We start from the raw sequence: 8,599 nt of genomic DNA on the forward strand, positions 1-8,599 counted from the left end.
ACCATAAAGCAAGTAGAATATCTAGAAAAATCCATGATGACGACATATTAACAATACTAGAGTAATCTTGCAGCAGATGAAGAAAAATCTCTACTTCTAGGTCTTCCGTTTTCAATTGGCTGAGCAAGGTATTTTCAGTTTTTTTCGTACACGCGCAAACATTTCTATATGATGGCCTCCAACCCCTACCATGAGTTTCATATCAACTTAATCAGAGAAAAAGAAACGGAATTTGCTATAAAAAACAAGAAAAAGTATTAATTGGGACAGAGTCGGTTGCAGGTTACAATTAGTACATTGAATTTTTTGAAGTACTAAAAAAGTAAAAACTAGTGAGGGTTTGGGGAAACTGCATATCGTGTATATACATACTGTGCAACACCAATGTTATCACAAAAGACGACTAGCAGCGATAGTCGACGCGATAATCTCGACTAGTTGACATGAAGGTCGCCCAAGAATCTCGAACCTCGACTTGGGGCTTCATAACCATAATAGTGGTGTACATGAAACCAAAGACCAGTACACAAGAAAACAAATATATTAAGATAGATGTCTTACTTGATATTATCACATTTATGTTTTATTTGCTTGGATATGTTGGTATTTGGAATATTACTGTTATATGCGGTACCTATGCTAATTTGAACTTATTATTCTATTACTTTTGATTTTAAACTATGAAACTGACATGTTAATTATATTATATATTAAATCTGGTAATTATATGTATAATGAACACTTTGTCGACTTTTTACGACTAGTCTTCACCAAGGTACTCGGGCGTCAAGGCTCAACTTGGCGTCGTGATAACCTTGTGCAATACTACAACATGATAAAAAGATATAACGATCACCATGATAAGGCTATCTGGTACTCCATTCAACTCGCATACTGTTAATTTAGATACCCAATTCACACTTCGTATATAGGTCAAACGGAAGCACCTTTCTTAACATATCAATAACTTTAGTTTCAGCACTATCCATTGTAAGAACAACAATAATGTATAACCTTCATGTTCAGAGTATAGGAGATTGTGAAGTATGACAGCATTTAAAGAATCTAACAATCAAACTGATTAATTCTTTCTGGAAAAAAAACTGATTACTTCTTGAAGCACAAGAACCAAGTAACAGGAGTATTCGTGTTTATGCGCTACTATATGAGAAAATTATCAAAATTAGATGAATAACCTTAATGTAGAACGGTGCATCAGCAGCAAGGAAAAAGAATCTTGATTCAAGCATCTCAATAAAATCATCTCTCTCGTCTGGATCTTGCTCAACCATGAAATAGTCAATGTCCTTAGGTCTTGCAATTGACTTCAGCAAGGGACTGAAGTAGCTATGAAAATAGCCAAATTGAACAAAATTTATGCTTCAACACATTTGAAGATGACAATTTGTGTGTTGTGATAGCTACTTGCATACTATTTAGAAAACGTAAATTATAGAGAAAGGGGGAATTACAAAGAGGGAAAGGGGACAATATATGAACTGTCTCATTCGCTAAGAATAGCTAATAGCTCCGTAAGTATCTTACAGTTTGAGTCAAACACATTATAAACATCATCTAATTTTAGGCCTCTTTCCTTGCTTCTTCAAAGTTTCTTAAGTACAACCTGTCGAGAGAAGGCTTCTCGAGATTCACAAAAGCAGAATTGGTGCATCAGTTTAATTATGGGTAAGTAACTGCTGATACTTCTTATTCAGTTACTGCAAAAACATTTTGGTGCTCCTATACTTGTCACAAAAGATCTTATCAGCATACTCTTGCCGAAAAGAATTTGTTTGAGTTCATATAACTCAGATCCTGTTGCCAAGCTGAAGCACATAGTTCAGTTCCGGATCATATGTACCTGAAGAAAAGTATTGCAAAGCCTATTATTATTTTTAACAAGAAATGTATAGTATATGTGGAGATACCATAAATAAACTACATTTCTCCGACTCTTTACTTCCCCTGATTGTCCGTGTCAAATGCCGGGACACTTCATTTAGGGGACAAAACAGTAACACAAAACGCTATAAAATGTCTTGGACATTCTGACAGAGTGCAATTCAAATACAAATTTATGTAGCTTCTGTGCCATCATAATTCATATTACAGACATAAGAGAAACAAACTACTCCCTTTGTCCCAACCATATCGTTACATTTCCTTTTTGGGTTGTCCCATCCAATTCTTTACATTTCAAAATTTTCCAAAAGTAGTAAAGTTTTAATAATATAAAAATTAACAACATCCACTACTTACCTCCACTATACCCACTTTATTCATAAAAAATTGATCGGTCCCACAACTTAATTCACTTTTTCAACTTCCCTCTACTATTTTATCATTTTTCTTAACCTCTTTGCCCAACCCAAATGTAAACAAATGGGAGGGATGGAGGGAGTAAGAAATAGTCTAATGTGAGGAGACATCAACTGGAAAGGAAGGGGTCAACGAAAAAATGCAGTGACACATTACAGCTTTATTTATTTTGGCGTAAATATTGTGCTCTTTAAAAAATATTAGGCAGGAAATGTGTATAAAATAATTCAAGCAAATAACTTTTCTTACTCTTTTTCATCCAAATTGCACAAATTTTTTGACAATACTCCCAAGCAAACTAGGACATGAAAACTAGCAAAATGTTTTACGCTACAACAATTTACGGGAAACAAACAAAGCCTGCTATGCCAAGGAAATTGCGATCACACATCTCTTCTCTAGATATCCATCAAACTATGTACACCTAGATTCCCTTCCCAATTAAAATTATCACACACTCACAAATCAACTACATTCAAATAAGAAACTAAACTTAACTGCTTTCTGTAAACACACACATTAACTCTACTTACAAACAAGCAAATAATAAATTCTACGCCATAATAAAGAACCACATAATACAATAATACCCAAAAACACACACATACTTGTATATTTATTTATACACAATATACCTCCATTTTGAGGAGAACTTGAAGCACGGACCGCGAGTGGATAACGACGCTTGATAACCTGCAAAAATTAAAGAAATAAAGATCAAATAAATACATAATTGTAGTGTGATAGAGGATGAAGTGTAATTGCAATAGTACCTGATGATAATTATTTAAATTAGGGTTAGAAAAAGTGAAATGAAAGTGAAAATTGGGGATAAATGAACAAGAAGAATGGTTAAAAATGGTGAGTTTAGGAGTGGTGGTGGTTGTATATACATACATCTTTACATACTACTGGCTCTATCAATCGAGGACTGAGCACACACACCCCTTTAAAATCTGTCCAAGAGGATTTTGTTATATTTTAAAAAATTTGAACTATTAAGATTCATTAATTTTTTATTAATGGCAACTTGCTAAATTTTACCCGCATAATCATTATAAAATTAATTTTAAAGACACAAATTTCATTAAATATTATATTTATTTAAAATTATTGAAACTGAGTTTATAGAGTATTTATTACAATTCTAAAAAAATGAAAGTTATATTTTGCAATAAAATTATACTTTTTTATTTAATTTAAGAATTATTATACAATAAATTTAATAAATTGTGTCATAACTTAAGTATGATAACCAAATTATTCTTTTGGTAGTTGGTGAGCTACATCATTTCGGTACGTTAATAAAATTTGTTCTTATAATATTTTATTATAATTTACATTTACCCAAATAACAAAAAGTAAAATTTACATTTGCAAAGAAATTTGAAAAAATAAAAATAAAATATATTTATAATGCCAAATGAACAAAAATGCTACTCAAAAATTATATAATTTCTAATTTAGCTTGCATTCAACACTATCCACACATATATCAATAATATTAAAATATATAAGAAAAACTTTTTTTTCTTTACAAACCTTTTAACACAAAATGTTTAAAAGATTAAAAAGATAAGTTTGAAAATTTTTAAATTAACTTTTCAATATTTTTTATAATCAAGAATTTGTCGAATGGCGTACATTAGCTTATGAATTTCAAATTAAAGGGGTTAAGTTACTTAATACTATCAATGCCACAATTCTTTCACGTATTTAAAATCATTTCAAAATAAATTAATAGCAAATTCACCATAAAATTTAAATTAAATACTAAATTAAAAAATGTTAAGTCTATTTTTAAATTATTGGGAAAGAAATCAAATAAATAAATAAAAGGAATTTTTAGAAAAGTATACACCAAGCGTAGCGGGCATGATACTTGTATTTGATAATAGTAAAAACATTCATTTTTATTTTAGTATATGATAGGGATAGAAAATAAATCCTAAACATACATTAATTGTCACATTAATTACATTTGGGTTTTTGTCCAAAGCCCAACACAGAAGAGACTCGTTTAAGCTCATAGCAGACTCAAAACGGCCGAATTAGTCAAGCCCCACTAGCAGAGGTCGTCAAGATCCACGAACATGAGCTATTCATGGGATAGGCCAATACGGCTAAAAGAGTATAGACATGTGCCCAAAACAAACACACACTCGTACAAGGAAGGATCTGGAATTCCTTCCCTTACAGGAGTCCTAATTACCATTTAAGTTTGAGACTTGTCCACCTAGTCCCCCAACACACGTCTAACCCTAGACTCCTCTATATATAAAGGGTTCTACCTCTCAACATAAACTATGTTTTTGGCTTGATTCTCTACAATACAGAGATACGTAGGCATGTTGCGAGGACAGACAGTCTCAAACACGAGAACAACCATTAAAACTCGAAACTGACAAACCCTAGTATTAATTACTAACGCTTCCTACTTTTTATTCCACAACATTTGACGCCGTCTGTGGGAAGACAACAACAACCATGATGAACACGGAGCAAAGACAACAATGGAGTTGATGGTCCTATCACATCACGGACGATCGCCTAAATAGTGGAGATACCTCCGCACTCAACCTATGCCTACACACACGGAGGAATCCCTGTAGGGGCATCTGAGGCTCAGCCACAAGAGACGAATCCCCCGGCTCCTCAAAGGATGAATCCCCAATTTCAGCAACTACATGCACCTATGAACCCTTAGCCCGTTGGGTATTAGTACTCCACGATCGTGACCACTAACAACCCTTACGGGATGCCTCTATACCCCAACGTTGGAGGAAGTGGGCACTCTAATCGGAGTGAAGGACGGCAGATGCCCCAATACATTCGTGACTTGGCTCCCATCCCTGAGAAACAAGAATTCTCTGGAGCCTACTCTTCTAGAGACTCTGAATTATCGGACGATGAGGTCGCTCCACGGATGAGCCATGCTGGTAAGGAGCCAATGTCTAATGGCCACCAACAGCCCATGAGCACTCAAGAGACAATTCTCCAAGATGTAGAGGAGAGGATCAGGGCTCATGAAGCGGAGATCCAAGGGTTGAAGCGCGATCTCGAGTTGCACCTGACCCCAAGACCTCCACTTGCAGCGAGACAAATGGATTTTTCTCCAATCATAGACCTGAAAGGTCCAAAACCAAGAAGGGATGTTGCCTGTTAGGGCGAAAACACTCGCTAAAATTACACGCAAGTATACGCGTTCCAATCAGATTCGTTCCCATGAAGACTACTTTAGGTTAAGTTCAATTTATGCACATATGCAACAATATATGGTTATCGCTCAATGCTAAGATAAATAACAAATTGGGTTTTGATTAAACTAAGAGATTATACTAAATAGCATTAACTACGAATATAGGGCAAGTAAGATGGTTAAAATTACCTACGAATCATGCATAACAATAACACATGAACCTATGCTAGCATGGCAAGTTCTAAACCTCTATATTCACCGTCGCTTCAATAGAGATTAACACGTTATCTTATATGTTAGCTACGCACATAAGACGAATAAGTACAACCAATACTAGAATATCAATCAATCACCACACACTACGATATTGAAACAAATTAACTATATAAATCCATAAGTAAATCTGTTAGAACCCCACGATAACGATTAGTTCATAATCGAACTCATCATCACCATGGGTTCCAATGAAAGTATGATAATAAACAATATAAGAGTACTAGGGTTCAAAGATAAATCGAAAACAAGCATCCAAGTATCGCGTAAATCAAAGAAAATAAAATTCTTCTTCTCCGTAGCCATCTCGTGCTCTCTAGGTCTTCTTATTGCTCTCTCAGGTCTCCTTGTTGTTAAAAACATCTTTATATGGGTATATATAGGCTCTAGGATGACCAGAACTCTCAAAATCTTCAATTTCGACTAAAATCAGGATTTTGGTGAAGAAACCGGGCGCGAGAGCGCTGCTTTCGGCCGCGGCTGCGCTGGAATAGTGTTTTCAGCGGCGCGGGCGCGCTGGTTCTGGCGTGGTCGCGCTGACATTCCGGAAAAATTCTGACAATTCTTCTTTTGGCCGTATCTTGAGTTCTACTCGTCAGAATTATGCGATTCAACTACCCACGCGAAGCTAACGAGATTCTCTACAACTTGAGAACTAGGCTTCCAATTCTGATCTCTTTTCAGCATATTTCTTTAAAAAGCTTCTTTCTTCATTTAACTAATACCTGAAATGCACAAACACAAACACACATCAAAAATACCAACAACTTAAGTCCAAAACACCAACTTAAGCCTGAAATGAAGCGTTCCAAGTAGATATAAAATCCACTTATCACACCCCCAAACTTGAATCGATGATTGTCCTCAAGCATAAACAGACTCAAAGCTACAAAACAAACCTAATGCATGAATGCAACTACGTGAATGCAGCTAAATGATAATGCAATCGATCCCCTTAGAATAACCATAACCAAATGAATAAGCCAATGTCTCTAAGATTACAATGACTCAAAACAGAGCTCGAATTAATCCCACAAACCAACTCACAAACCAGAAATGTGCGTGTGTGGGATGCTTAATAGATATACTCTCGATACTAGATCAATAACCATAACTTATTTTTCATCAAAATAATCACAAGTTTATAACTAGAATAGACGTTAAACGCATAATGACTCACAACACCTCCTTTCTACTAGAGTTATACAAGGATTCATGCTATTATTGAACACATAACAAAGATCCTTACTTGACCGTGCAATGAATGAGGTCCCAAAAGACTTATACAATAATACCCATGTAGCGAGCGTTAGGTTAGCGGATCCCAGACTATGAAAAGCCTTAGGTCACTAGGCACAAAGTTCCCTAAGAACTTAATAACTCGAGTTTTAAAGAGCTCACTCTTGATCAATTATGCATAAACACATACCTTTTTTTTCTTTTCTTTTTTTTTCTTTCTTTTTTTTCCAACAATTTCTGAATGAGTGTGTTTCGCTCCATCTCATTCAGCCCTAGACTACTCATAAAAATATGAGCCGACTACTAGCCATTTGACGCCTAGCCTTACAACAACTAGCAATGAAATCCAAGCTTTTCTCCAGTTTAAAAATTCAGTGTTCTTTTTATCATTACGAGAATCGCAAAATTTCTGAATATAACCAAGTGATTAAATCTCAACAACAAACAAGTATGATCATGATCTAGATCCAAAGCAACCCTATAAGACTTTGTGAAAATATTTGTTTCTGGCATGCAATCAATTCATTAGGACTTAAAATCCCTTTATTCGTCATCACTACACTCACATCAACATCAAGCAATCAATCAGAAATAGCTCAACCTAAAGGATCATGTTATATGCATGCAAATGCAACTATATGGACTCATATAATAACACGAATAAAAATGCAGCAAATATGTCCTAAATGAAAAATCATTCAAAAATATGAATGAACTACAACTAAACATGCAATATGAATCTATATGAACTATATGGACACACACACACTAATCCTTACATTATCACCCCCAAACTTAAAATTTTCAATATCCTCATTGAAGGAAATAATAAGGATTTTCGGCATACCTAGTCATCGAAAAGATCACCCTCCTCGGGTGGAGGATCAGGTGGCCAATCAACCTCGATACCAATGGCTCGGAAAATAGTGCCCAAAGCCTGTGTCAAATCTGCAGCAAAACGACGGTGAATGTCGTGCATGGCCTCCATACGCTGAATCAACCTTCTATACTGCACATCACCAATACCAAACCTATCAACTGTCTGTGGTGCATGAAAGGTACCATCTGTAAGAATGGGAAGAACCGACCAGCCACTCTCTACATCATCAAAAATATATCCCAACCCCTTACAGGGGGTGCACCTAAGAATGAATAACTCAAGTGATCTAGTAGTCGGTTGAGCTCAAGTGTGGGAGCTTCTTCAATAGATGGTTCAAAACGCTCCTGAGAAATTTTCAGCTCTTCTAACCCAAGAGAATCGAATGGCATATCCAACTTCCTCTTCCACGGAGGTGCATTCAAAACTTGCATTTGTTCTGCTCCTTCTTTATCTTCAATAATTGATTACCCTATTAAAGATCTCTCTAAGGTATCTGACTTTGGCAATTTCTCAAGCTCCGAGTTCATGATAGAGTCGACCCGCTCTACTTTAAAGCATTGCTCTTTAGCTATGGGTAACTTTATTGCCTTCAACACATTAAAAGTGACCTTCTGATCATGAACCTTCATCGGAAGCTCTCCTTTTTGCACATCGATCATAGTTTGGCCTGTAGCCAAGAATGGTCTTCC

The 8,599-nt window shown here is 35.5% G+C and overlaps 1 long non-coding RNA gene across 1 annotated transcript; it reads right to left on the reverse strand.

The window, feature by feature from the left end:
* Nucleotides 1-1,820: 1,820 nt before the first annotated feature.
* Nucleotides 1,821-3,279, reverse strand: LOC141699988 (uncharacterized). Its single transcript, XR_012566189.1, has 3 exons — nucleotides 3,093-3,279; nucleotides 2,955-3,012; nucleotides 1,821-1,861 (listed from the first exon to the last, which is right to left on the reverse strand). It is a non-coding gene; the product is annotated as an uncharacterized LOC141699988 (long non-coding RNA).
* Nucleotides 3,280-8,599: the final 5,320 nt, after the last annotated feature.

This window comes from Apium graveolens, unplaced genomic scaffold, assembly GCF_009905375.1.
Source record: "Apium graveolens cultivar Ventura unplaced genomic scaffold, ASM990537v1 ctg1615, whole genome shotgun sequence".
In the NCBI taxonomy this organism is placed as follows: domain Eukaryota; kingdom Viridiplantae; phylum Streptophyta; class Magnoliopsida; order Apiales; family Apiaceae; genus Apium; species Apium graveolens.